The 12,498-nt window shown below is 38.4% G+C and overlaps 1 protein-coding gene across 1 annotated transcript in view; it reads left to right on the forward strand.

The window, feature by feature from the left end:
- Positions 1–831: 831 nt before the first annotated feature.
- The window catches only part of RNASE1 (ribonuclease A family member 1, pancreatic), a 46,603-nt gene continuing 34,936 nt past the window's right edge, over positions 832–12,498 (forward strand). Inside the window, exons 1-2 of the mRNA XM_049613180.1 lie at positions 832–3,281; positions 9,010–9,920. The gene's annotated coding sequence lies outside the window, so the exon portion shown is untranslated. The remainder of the gene's footprint in view (positions 3,282–9,009; positions 9,921–12,498) is intronic.

Genomic DNA, 12,498 nt, shown 5'->3' on the forward strand with positions numbered 1-12,498 from the left:
AATGGTTTTACAAGCAGTTCCTCATAAAATTTCAAATGAGCAACTGGCATTAGGATCATGTGAGGACAGGAGAGTTAATTAATACATACCAGTGACCGTTTCATTTGATAGCACCAATAAAGTAATCAGTAAGATAGTAATCAGAAGCGGTTCAATCAATTAGCACCAAATTGCCTGTTTTTTTCTTCCTTCTCTTATCTAAAGCATTTTAGATAATCTAAAGTAATTACCCCTTCCTTCTTTCTCATAAAAAACCCCCAGTTTTCCCCACCTGAGGGGGCACTTTTCTGGTTACCCTTAAATCTAGTCCCACATTGTAACTCTGAGACCCCAAAGAAAAGCCTTTGCTCTTCTTCTTTTTCTTTTAAAATTTATTTATTTGAGAGAGAAAGAGAAAAAGAGAACGGGGTAGGGGCAAAGAGAGAGGAGAGAGAGAATCTCAAGCAGGATCTGCATTGTCAGGGAAGAGCCTGATTCCAGGCTCTATCCCACAAACCACAAAATCATGACCTGAGCAGAAATCAAGAGTCAGATGTTCAATGGACTGAGCCACCCAGGTGCCCCACCTTTGTTCTTTTTCACTTCTGCCTTATTTTCTTGGTTAATTCTGGGTGAATTGCATTAGTTGATTTTAGACTATTAGACCAGCTTTGAGATGAATCCATTTTGGTTATGCTAAACTGTCTTTTTATATACAAATGAATTTACTTTGCTAATATTTAAGGATTTTATTTTGCATTTATGGTCATGAATGAAATTGGTATGTATGTATGTATTATTATTATTATTATTATTATTTGTATTATCTTGTCTGATTTTAGTATCGGGTTGTATGTTAGCCTTCAGAAATGAGTTGAAGAGTATACCTTCTTTTTCTATTTCCTATAATTGGAATTGTGTGTTATTTTACTATTTACAGAACTCATCTGTAAGGCTGTCTGGTCCTGGCATTTTCTATGTGACTGTTTTTTAACTTATGTTTCAATCTCTTTATATTGTTATGTAGATACTGAGTTTTCTGTTCTTTTTTTTTTTTTTTGAAGTTTATTTATTTATTTTGAGAGACAGAGAGAGAGCGAGTTTGAGGCAGAGAGAGGGGTGTAGAGAGAGAATCCCAAGCAGGCTCCACACTGTCAGTGTAGACCCTGACATGGGGCTCAAACTCATGAACCGTGAGGTCATGACCTGAGCGTAAATCAAGAGTTGGATGCTTAACTGAGCCACCCAGGTGGCCCTCTATTTCTTCTTGAGATAGCTTTATCAGGTTGTATTTTTATCTAGAAATTTATCCATTTCATCTAAAGTATTTAAATATATCAGCATAACCGGATGATGTATGAAGTGATAGTATACCTGGAACTAAAGTTATACTGTATGTAAATAAAAAATTTTTAAACATATATATCAACACAAAGCTATTCATAAGCTATTTAATATTTGCAGCATCTGTTTTTACATCTTATTTCTGTTATGACATTTTATTTGTACCCTTTATATTGATAAACCTATGAGATGTGTCTCTGTTACTAGGCTTATTAAACAAATACTTTTTTTTTTAAGTAGGCTCCATGGGCATGGAGCTTGAACTAACAACCCTGAGATCAAGACCTGGTGCTCAATGGACTGAGTCATGCAGGAGCCCCAAACAGTGACTTAAAAAAAATTTTTTTTTAATGTTTATTTATTTCTGAGAGAGAGAGAGAGACAGAGAGTGATCAGGGGGAGGGGAAGAGAGAGAGGGAGACACAGAGAATTTGAAGCAGCTCCAGGCTCTGAGCTGTCAGCACAGAGCCCAACATGGGGCTTGAACCCACAAACCATGAGATCATGACCTGAGCCAAAGTCACACGCTTTACCGACTGAGCCACCCAGGGACCCCCCCAAACGGTGACTTTTCCTTAAGGTTTATTTATTTTGAGAGACAGAGAGAGAGAGAGAGAGAGAGAGAGAATGAGAATGAGTAGTGGAGGGGCAGAGAGAGAGAGGGAGAGAAAGAATCCCAAGCAGGCTCCATGCTGTCAGCCCAGAGCCTCAAGTGGGGGCTCGAACTCATGAACCATGAGATCATGAACGGAGCTGAAACCAAGAGTCACACGCTTAACTGACTGAGCCATCCAGGCGACACCCCCCTAAATAATGACTTTTTCAGACATACCAAAGCTAAAAGAGTTCATTGCCTGAAAGAAGTCTTTCAGATAGAGAAAAAATGACAGCAGGTGAAAATAGGAATCTACACAAGGAATGAAAGACATTGGAAATTGTAGCTATATGACAATATGAACAATTGCTGGGAATAATGCATGGGAATAGTTTGGAAAGTTTTGATTTACAATGCTAAACTATGGGATTTTGTTCTCCATGAAGGAATGTGCTTATTTTCTAAAGGAAAACCTCTGATAATATAATTTTATTTAGCCTTCCAATAAGTGTCAAACACAGTAAACCTGTCTCCAAATTAAAAAGAAAAAGTCTTTACAAGAATTTTAAGGAGAACAGGTCCCCACCCTGGTAATCACATGCACTTGAAACAGCTGTGGCAGGGGGAAGGCCGCCACCACTGAGGCAAAATTTCAAACACAGTTCTCAGTTCTCAGGCTGTTGTCCTGAGTAGAGAAAATAACTGAAGTACTCTGCAATAAGAGAAAGGATAAAAAGTGATGGAGGGGCGCCTGGCTGGCTTAGTCGGTTGAGCCGGTGGTTCTTGACCTTGGTCATGAGTTTGTTCCTCATGTTAGGTGTAGAGATTACTTAAATAAACAAACTATGGAAAAAGATAAATGAAGGGAATCTAGGATGGAAAACAATGCTGCCACTATAAAAAACACCCTAGGAGAAAGCTTATAGGAATGGGAAAATATTCCCTATATATTGTTAAGCAACAAACAAACAAAAGAACACAACAACAAAGAACACCAAAAGAAGAAAAGAAGAGAAAAAGCAGAACATAAAATAGTATGTATCCTATCACACATTTTAGTTTTAAATTTAACCAGACACAAAATAATAGTTGGACATTTGTGAATATGAAGAGTATCTTCAACTGGTGAGATCACAGCTAACTTGTTTTTGTTTTTTTAAGATTTGTGATTTTCTCAAATTTCCTAATGTTTCTGTATTGAAAATGTGTTACTTCTCCAATAAGGAAAAAAAATGAAGATGTTATTTAAAATATTGGCTCCTTAAATCAGACATTCTGAGGTTTCTTTACAGACTCACCAAAACCCACTTCTTGCTGCACTGGGGACTGCACACTCAGCTAGACTTTTGGACTCCTCCTCCAGGTGGGTGATACTTATAGAGGAAGAATGTTTGGAATTCTAGAGTTGCTCAGAGGATTTTCTGACTGCTTTTTATGAGGCCAATCCACTTCTTCTCCCAAAGAACACTTCAAGAAACATGCATCACCCCCTGGGTAACTGCAATTTTCTCTTTGTTGTCTTTCAGAAGGCTGATTGGTAATACACATACAGGGAATCCCTATTTTGATACAAAAATGTTTTTCTCTAAGAAGAATCATCATGGACTTCTCCCTTGGTCTCCTACCATTTTCTTTTCTTTTCTTTTTTTAATTTTATTTTTTAAATTTACATCCAAATTACCATACAATGCAACGATGATTTCAGGAGTAAATTCCTTAATGCCCCTTACCCATTTAACCCATTCCCTGTCCCACAACCCCTCCAGTAACCCCCTGTTTGTTCTCCATATTTAAGAGTCTCTTATGTTATGTCCCCCTCCCTGTTTTTATATTATTTTTGTTTCCCTTCCCTTATGTTCATCTGTTCCGTGTCTTAAAGTCCTCATGAGTGAATTTATATGTTGTCTTTCTCTGACTAATTTCACTTAGCATAATATCCTCCAGTTCCACCCACATAATTGCAAATGGCAAGATTTCATTCTTTTTGATTGCTGAATAATACTCCATTTTGTGTGTGTGTGTGTGTGTGTGTGTGTGTGTGTGTGTGTGTGTGTGTATATACCACATCTTATTTATCCATTCATCCATCGATGGGCATTTGGGCTCTTTCCATACTTTGGCTATTGTTGATAGTGCTGCTATAAACATGGGGGTGCATGTGTCCCTTCGAAACAGCACACCTGTATCCCTTGGATAAATGCCTAGTAGTGCAATTGCTGGGTCATAGGGTAGTTCTATTTTTAGTTTTTTGAGGAACCTCCATACTGTTAAACAAAGTGGCTGCACCAGCTTGCATTCCCACTAGCAATGCAGAAGAGGTCCTCTTTCTCCGCATCCTCACCAACATCTGTTGTTGCCTGAGTTGTTAATGTTAGCCATTCTGACAGTTGTAAGGTGGTATCTCATTGTGGTTTTGATTTGTATTTCCCTGATGATGAGTGACGTTGAACATTTTTTCATGTGTCAGTTGGCCATCTGGATGTCTTCTTTGGTGAATTGTCTATTCATGTCTTTTGTCCATTTCTTCACTGGATTATTTGTTTTTTGGGTGTTGAGTTTGATCAGTTCTTTGTAGATTTTGGATACTAACCCTTTATCTGATATGTCATTTGCAAATATCTTCTCCCATTCTGTCAGTTGCCTTTTAGTTTTTCTGATTGTTTCCTTCACTATGCAGAAGCTTTTTATTTTGATGAGGTCCCAGTAGTTCATTTTTGCTTTTGTTTCCCTTGCCTCTGGAGACATGTTGAGTAAGAAGTTGCTGCGGCCAAGATCAAAGAGGTTTTTGCCTGCTTTCTCCTTGGGGATTTTGATGGCTTCCTGTCTTACATTGAGGTCTTTCATCCATTTTGAGTTTATTTTTGTGTCTGGTGTAAGAAAGTGGTCCAGGTTCATTCTTCGGCATGTCGCTGTCCAGTTTCCCCAGCACCACTTGCTGAAGAGACTGTCTTTATTCCATTGGATATTCTTTCCTGCTTTGTCAAAGATTAGGTGGCCATACGTTTGTGGGTCCATTTCTGGGTTCTCTATTCTGTTTCATTGATCTGAGTGTTTGTTTTTGTGCCAGTAGCATACTGTCTTGTTGATTACAGCTTTGTAATACAGCTTGAAGTCCTGGATTGTGATGCCTCCTGCTTTGGTTTTCTTTTTCAAGATTGCTTTGGCTATTTGGGTCTTTTCTGGTTCCATTCAAATGTTAGGATTGTTTGTTCTAGCTCTGTGAAGAATGCTGATGTCTTTTTGATACGGATTGCATTGAATATGTAGATTGTTTTGGGTAGTATCGACATTTTAACAATATTTGTTCTTCCTATCCAGGAGCATGGAAACTTTTTCCATTTTTTCGTGTCTTGTTCAATTTCTTTCATCAGCTTTCTATAGTTTTTAGTGCATAGATTTTTCATCTCTTTGGTTAGATTGATTCCTAGGTATTTTATGGCTTTTGGTGCAGTTGTAAATGGGATCGATTCCTTGATTTCTGTTTCTGTTGCTTCATTGTTGGTGTATAGGAATGCAACCGATTTCTGTGCATTGATTTTATATCCTGCAACTTTGCTGAATTCATGAATCAGTTCTAGCAGTTTTCTGGTGGAATCTTTAGGGTTTTCCATGTAGCGTATCATGTCATCTGCAAAGAGTGAAAGTTTGACTTCCTCCTGGCCGATTTGGATGTCTTTTATTTCTTTGTGTTGTCTGATTGCAGAGGCTAAGACTTCTAATACTATGTTGAATGACAGTGGTGGGAGTGGACATCCCTGTGTTGTCCCTGACCTTAGGGGGAAAGCTCTCAGTTTTTCCCCATTGAGAATGATATTAGCATTGGGTCTGTCATATATGGCTTTTATGATCTCGAGGTATGATCCTTCTATCCCTATTTTCTTGAAGGTTTTTATCAAGAAAGGATGCTGTGTTTTGTCAAATGCTTTCTCTGCATCTTTTGAGAGGATCATATGGTTCTTGTCCTTTCTTTTATTGATGTGATGAATCACAATGATTGTTTTGCAGATATTGGACCAACCCTGCATCCCAGGTATAAATCCCACTTGGTTGTGGTGAATTAGTTTTTCAATGTATTGTTGGATCCAGTTGGCTAAAATCTTGTTGAGGATTTTTGTGTCCATGTTCATCAGGGGAATTGGTCTATAATTCTCCTTTTTAGGGGAGTCTCTGTCTGGTTTTGGAATCAAGGTAATGCTGGCTTCATAGAAAGAGTTTGGAAGTTTTCCTTCCATTTCTATTTTTTGGAACAGCTTCAAGAGAATACGTGTTAACTCTTCCTTAAATGTTTGCTAGAATTCCCCCGGAAAGCCATCAGGCCCTGGACTTTTATTTTTTGGGAGATTTTTGATTCCCAGTTCGATTTCTTTACCGGTTATGGGTCTGTTCAAATTTTCTATTTCTTCCTGTTTCAGGTTTGGTAGTTTATATGTTTCTAGGAATTTGTCCATTTCTTCCAGATTGCTCATTTTATTGGCATATAATTACTCATAATATTCTCTTATTGTTGTTTTTATTTCTGCTGTGTTTGTTGTGATCTCTCCTCTTTAATTCTTGATTTTATTTATTTGGGTCCTTTCCTTTTTCTTTTTGATCAAACTGACTAGTGGTTTATCAATTTTGTTAATTCTTTCAAAGAACCAGCTTCTAGTTTCATTGATCTGCTCTACTGGGTTGTTTTTTTGTTTGTTTGTTTGTTTTTGTTTTGTTTTGTTTTTTTTGGTTTCCATAGCATTAATTTCTGCTCTAATCTTTATTATTTCCTGTCTTCTGCTGGTTCTGGGTTTTATTTGCTATTCTTTTTCCAGTTCTTTAAGGAGTAAGGTTAGGTTGTGTATCTGAGATCTTTCTTCCTTCTTTAGGAAGGTCTGGATTGCTATATACTTTCCTCTTATGACTGCCTTTCCTGCATCCCAAAGGTTTCGGGTTGTGGTGTGATCATTTTCACTGGCTTCCATGAACTTTTTAATTTCCTCTTTAACTTCTTGGTTAGCCCATTCATTCTTTACTAGGATGTTCTTTAGTCTCCAGGTATTTGTTACCTTTCCAAATTTTTTCTTGTGGTTGATTTCGAGTTTCATAGTGTTGTGGTCTGAAAATATGCATGGTATGATCTTGATCTTTTTGTACTTGTTGAGTGCTCTTTGTGTCCCTAGTATGTGGTCTATTCTGGAGAACGATCCGTGTGCACTGGGGAAGAATGTATATTCTGCTGCTTTAGGATGAATTGTTCTGAATATATCTGTTAAGTCCATCTGTGTCATTCAAAGCCCTTGTTTCCTTGTTGATTTTTTGATTAGATGGTCTGTCCATTGCTGTCAATGGGGTGTTGAAGTCCCCTATTATTATGGTATTACTATCAATTAGTTTCTTTATGTTTGTGATTACTTGCTTTATGTATTTGGGTGCTGCCACATTTGGCGCATAAATGTTTACAATTGTTAGGCCTTCTTGGTGGATAGACCAAGATATAAGGCCCTCCTTCATCTCTTGATACAGTCTTTATTTTAAAGTCTAGATTGTCTGATATAAGTATGGGCACTCTGGCTTTCTTTTGTTGATCATTAGCATGATAGATGGTTCTTCATCCCCTTACTTTCAATCTGAAGGTGTCTTTAGGTCTAAAGTGGGTATCTTGTAAACAGAATATAGATGGGTCTTGTTTTCTTATCCATTCTGTTACCTTATGTCTTTTGATTGGAGCATTGAATCCATTGACGTTTAGAGTGAGTACTGAAAGATGAATTTATTGCCATTATGATGCTTGTAGAGTTGGAGTTTCTGGTGGTGTTCTCTGGTCTTTTCTAGTCTTTGTTGCTTTGGTCTTTATTTGTTTTTTTTTTCCCCCATCTTTTCTCCCCTCAGAGAGTCCCCCTTAAAATTTCTCGCAGGGCTGGTTTAGTGGTCACAAACTACTTTAATTTTTGTTTGTCTGGGAAACTTTTATCTCTCCTTCTATTTTGAATGACAGCCTTGTTGGATAAAGAATTCGTGGCTGCATATTTTTCTGATTCAGCACATTGAATATATCCTGCCACTCCTCTCTGGCCTGCCAAGTTTCTGTGGATCGGTCTGCTGCAAACCTGATCTGTCTTCCCTTGTAGGTTAAGGACTTTTTTCCCCTTGCTGCTTTCATGATTCTCTCCTTGCCTGAGTATTTTGTGAATTTGACTGTGATATGCCTTGTTGATGGTCGGTGTTTGTTGAATCTAATGGGAGTCCTCTGTGCTTCCTGGATTTTGATGTCTGTGTCCTTCCCCAGGTTAGGAAAGTTTTCCACTGTGATTTGCTGACATAACCTTTCTACCCCTATTTCTCTCTCTTCCTCTTGTGGGACCCCTATGATTCTGATGTTTTTTCTTTTTAATGAGTCACTGATTTCTCTAATTCTTAAATCATGCTCTTTTGCTTTAATTTCCCTCTTTTTTTTGCTTCATTTTTCTCCATAAATTTGTTCTCTATATCGCTGATTCTCTGTTCTGCCTCAGCCATCCTTGCCACCACACATCCATTCGAGATTGCAGCTCAGTTATAGCATTTTTAATTTCATCCTGACTAGCTTTTACTTTTTTTATCTCTGCAGAAAGGGATTCTAATCCATTTTCGACTCCAGCTAGTATTCTTATTATCGTGATTCTAAATTCTGGTTCAGACATCTTGATTGTATCTGTGTTGGTTAAGTCCCTGGCTGTCATTTCTCTCTGCTCTTTCTTTTGGGGTGAATTCCTTTGTTTCATCATTTTGAAGGGAGAAAAGGAATTGATGAGGTAGAAAAAATTAAAATTAAAAAAATATTAAAATTAAAAACAAATACATACACACAAAATCGAATAAATAATGCTAGATCCTAGGTGTGTTTTGGCCTGGGTGTTGAAAGGGGCTTGATAGTTAGAGAGAAAATGGTACAGAAAAAAAAAGAAGTCGTTTGAAAATTTGAAAAAATGAAAACACTGAAGTAGACTAAAATGAAATTTTGGAGGTAAAATAGAATTTGAAAAAATTTACAGAAAAGTAAAAAATACAGTAGAAAAAAATTAAAATATTTTTAATAAAAATTGAAAATAAAAATGAATTTTTTCTCTTTTTATATTCAGGAAAAGAAAAAGGAAAAAAAGAAAAAATAAAAAGAAAGAAAATTGAATAGATGAACGGTCTAACAGACTGAAATACAGTTGAAATTACTTCGTTTTCCACTAGAAGTCAAACTGTGAAATGCTTTATATTCCATAAACTAAGCAGGTGGAGAGACTTGTGTTCCTGAAGAGTGAGGTTGGCCCAGTTGGGCAGGGTTTAGTGTAACGGCTCCATTCTCCAGTAGATAGCACTGCTTAGCTTACTGGTGTGGATTCTTGAGGCGCTTGTAGGTGCGTATGCGCATGCATGGAAGCATTGACCATGGCGTCACCCAGTTACCCACTGTCTCCTATCAGACCTGATCTCCCCGATCAGCAATCGCGCACCTGTCCTTTGTCTTCAGCTTCCATCCACTCCAAGCTTTTACACAGTCCGCAACCCAGCCCCAGGCAGCACCTTCCTTCTGAATTTTGTTTTAGATGCGGCTGTTTTTCCCGAACCCTTACTTCTGAGGGACTGCGGTTTTGACCTGTTCTGCGCTTCTGCGGGAGGGTCTCACTGAGAAATGGTCGGTTGCCGGCCGCACCCAGGAATGTTTGCGGGACCGGGCTGCTGCTGATGCATAGAGACTGAGGCCTGGTGCCAGCCCGCCCCAGAAAAAGTTCGTGAGATGGTGTAGCAGCAGCGTTTCAGGGATTATGGAAAATCACAACACGCATCTGGCACCAGGCTTCACCCTTAATGACCTTGTTCCAGCACCAGCGAATGTGGTTGTTCTCCCGGGTCCACTGGGGCCTTACCTTTGGGGGACCCACACAGCCTCTACCAGGTGTCCTCCCAGCAAGGCAACCGCCTTTCCACTTGTGGCCTGAAGAACCCTGGACTCCACTCTGCTCCTGGGGATTCACCCTTCCCACCAGAGCACCGCCAGGTATCAAGCTGCAGAGTTCAGACTCTGTGTTCCCCCTGTTTATAGCCTTAGTGGAATTTAAACCCTCTCCTTTCTCCCTTTTTAGTTCAGTCCCTGCAGCTATTTTCAGTTTTCCACTTTCCCTCCAGCGGTTTTTTGGGGGTGCTTTTCCCGTATTCTCCCCCCATCTCTGTCGTCTCACCACACACAAATGTGGCTCCCTGCCCTCTGTGGCTTCTTTCTCCTCAAATTCACTTCTTTGTGCTGTGTACCTGCTGAATTCTGTGGTTCAGGTTGTGCAGACTGTTGTGTTAATCCTCAGATCAGTTTTCTAGGTGTGCAGGATGGTTTAGTGTTGGTCTGGCTCTATTTCATGGACCCGAGAGACACAAAAAACTTCCATGCTCTTTCGCCATCTTGGCTCCTCTCCCGGTCTCCTGCCATTTTCTTGAGAAGGCAGTTTGATGTTAGGAAGAAAGCACAAGTCTTGTATGATGACAATTATCATCAAAAGTTTCATTAAAATGTGGCTCAGTCAGTTAAGTGTCTGACTTCAGCTCAGGTCATGATATCACAGTTCCTGGGTTCTACCTCTGCATTGGACTCACTGCTGTTAGTGAAGAGTCCACTTGAGATCCTCTGCCCGCTTTCTCTCTGCCCCTCCCCTACTCATTTTCTCTCTCAAAAATAAAAGTTTCATTAAAAGCTCTGATACTTTTAAGTTGTATGACCTCAAGCAAGGTGCTTTCACCTTCAGAGCCATCCTGGAGCATGCAGAGAACCTGTATTAGCTACTGAGGGTCCATTAGAGAGATCAAGTCTTCCAAACACTGCAACAGGCAAGGAACTGAATGAATGGGGGCCCAATCCAGGTTTCCTTGCCTCACAAGTTCTGTGACTATATGAGAAATAAAGCTATATATACAAATATCCCATTGTGTGATACAGTTAACATCATAGCTATGAAAAAGTAAGCAAGACATAAGCTCTTTTAGGCAGCAACACTAAACTTATTGCCAGATCTGACATATTTTCACCCTTCAATCCTTATGAAAAAAAAAAAAAGAACTTTCTTTCAGATAGGATGATGGAACAGAGAGACATAACTAACAGGTACGTCCATTATTCTATGGAAAGTACAGTCTTTATGTCTATCATGTCCAGATTCTCATCTTTGATTTAATTGAGAGATCATCAGGAGAAATCCATGCATATTTATCCACATATCTCCTGCACCTAGATCCGTGTTTGACACAGGGAAGATTTCCACACATACTTACTGAAGTCAATTTCCTCATCTCCCCATCCAGTTAGAGATCTGGTCTTACCTCAAACTACACACAAACACACACACATACACACATACACAGGCACATGTGCACACACATGTGCACACACTACACTGAGTTCCCAGAGACATAAGCTTATTGGCCACTTATCCTCATCCAGGCCCTGGGTATCTGGAGTATGGTAAGTTCATGGTGATGGTGCCAGTGGAGAAAGGGAATGGAATTATTTATAAATCTATGATGATGAGAAAAATGGGGAAAGAAAGGGAATTTGGTTTGAAGCTCAGAAAGTAAGTGGAGACTAAATCATAGTTATTTTTATGCCAATACCATACCATTTAAATTACTGTAGCTTTGTAATATATTTTGAAATCAGGAAGTGTGATACCTCCAGCTTTGTTCTTCTTGATCAAAATCGCTTTGGCCATTTGGAGGTCTTTTGTGGTTCCATATGAATTTCAGGATTTTTTTCCTCTGTGTCTATAAAAATTGTCTTTGGGATTTTGATAAAAATTGCATTGAAACTGTGGATTGATTTGGGTAATATGGACATTTTAACAATACTGATTCTTCTAATCTACAAACACAGAATGTCTTTCCATTTATTTGTTTATGCTTTAATTTCTATCATCAAAGTTTTATAGTTTTTAGTATATAAATCTTCTACCTCTTTGATTAGGTTTATTCCTAAGCATTTTATTCTCTTTAGTGCTATTATAAATGGGATTGTTTTCTTAATTTCCTTTTCAGATAGTTTGCTGTTGATGTATAGAAATGCAAGTGATTTTTATATGTTGAATTTGTGTCCTGTGATTTTAAAGAATTTGTTTATTAGTTGTATCCATTGTGTGTGGGGGTGGGGGTGTGTGGTCTTCAGGGTTTGTTACATATCAGATCATGTCATTGGCAAACAGAAATAATTTTACTTTTCTTTTCCATATATCTGATAAGAGGTTAATTTCAAAAATATATAAGGAACTCCTATAACTCACTAGCAAAAAAATAATCCAATTTTAAAGTGGCAAAAGACTTGAATATACATCTATTCAAAAAATACATACAGATGGCCAACAAGTACATGAAAAGATGCTCAACATTATTAATCATCAGGAAATGCAAACAAAACCACTTACCACCTGTTAAAAGATATTGAGATATAACTTCACACCTCTTAGAATGACTCTTATCAAAAAGATAAGAGATAAACAGTGTGGTGAGGGTGTGGAGAAAAGAGAACGCTTCTGTACTGATGGTGGGAATGCAAATTATATAGCCACTGTGGAAAACAGTGTGGAGGCTCTTTTTCGAAA

Source organism: Panthera uncia, assembly GCF_023721935.1.
Source record: "Panthera uncia isolate 11264 chromosome B3 unlocalized genomic scaffold, Puncia_PCG_1.0 HiC_scaffold_1, whole genome shotgun sequence".
NCBI classification, from domain to species: Eukaryota; Metazoa; Chordata; class Mammalia; order Carnivora; family Felidae; genus Panthera; species Panthera uncia.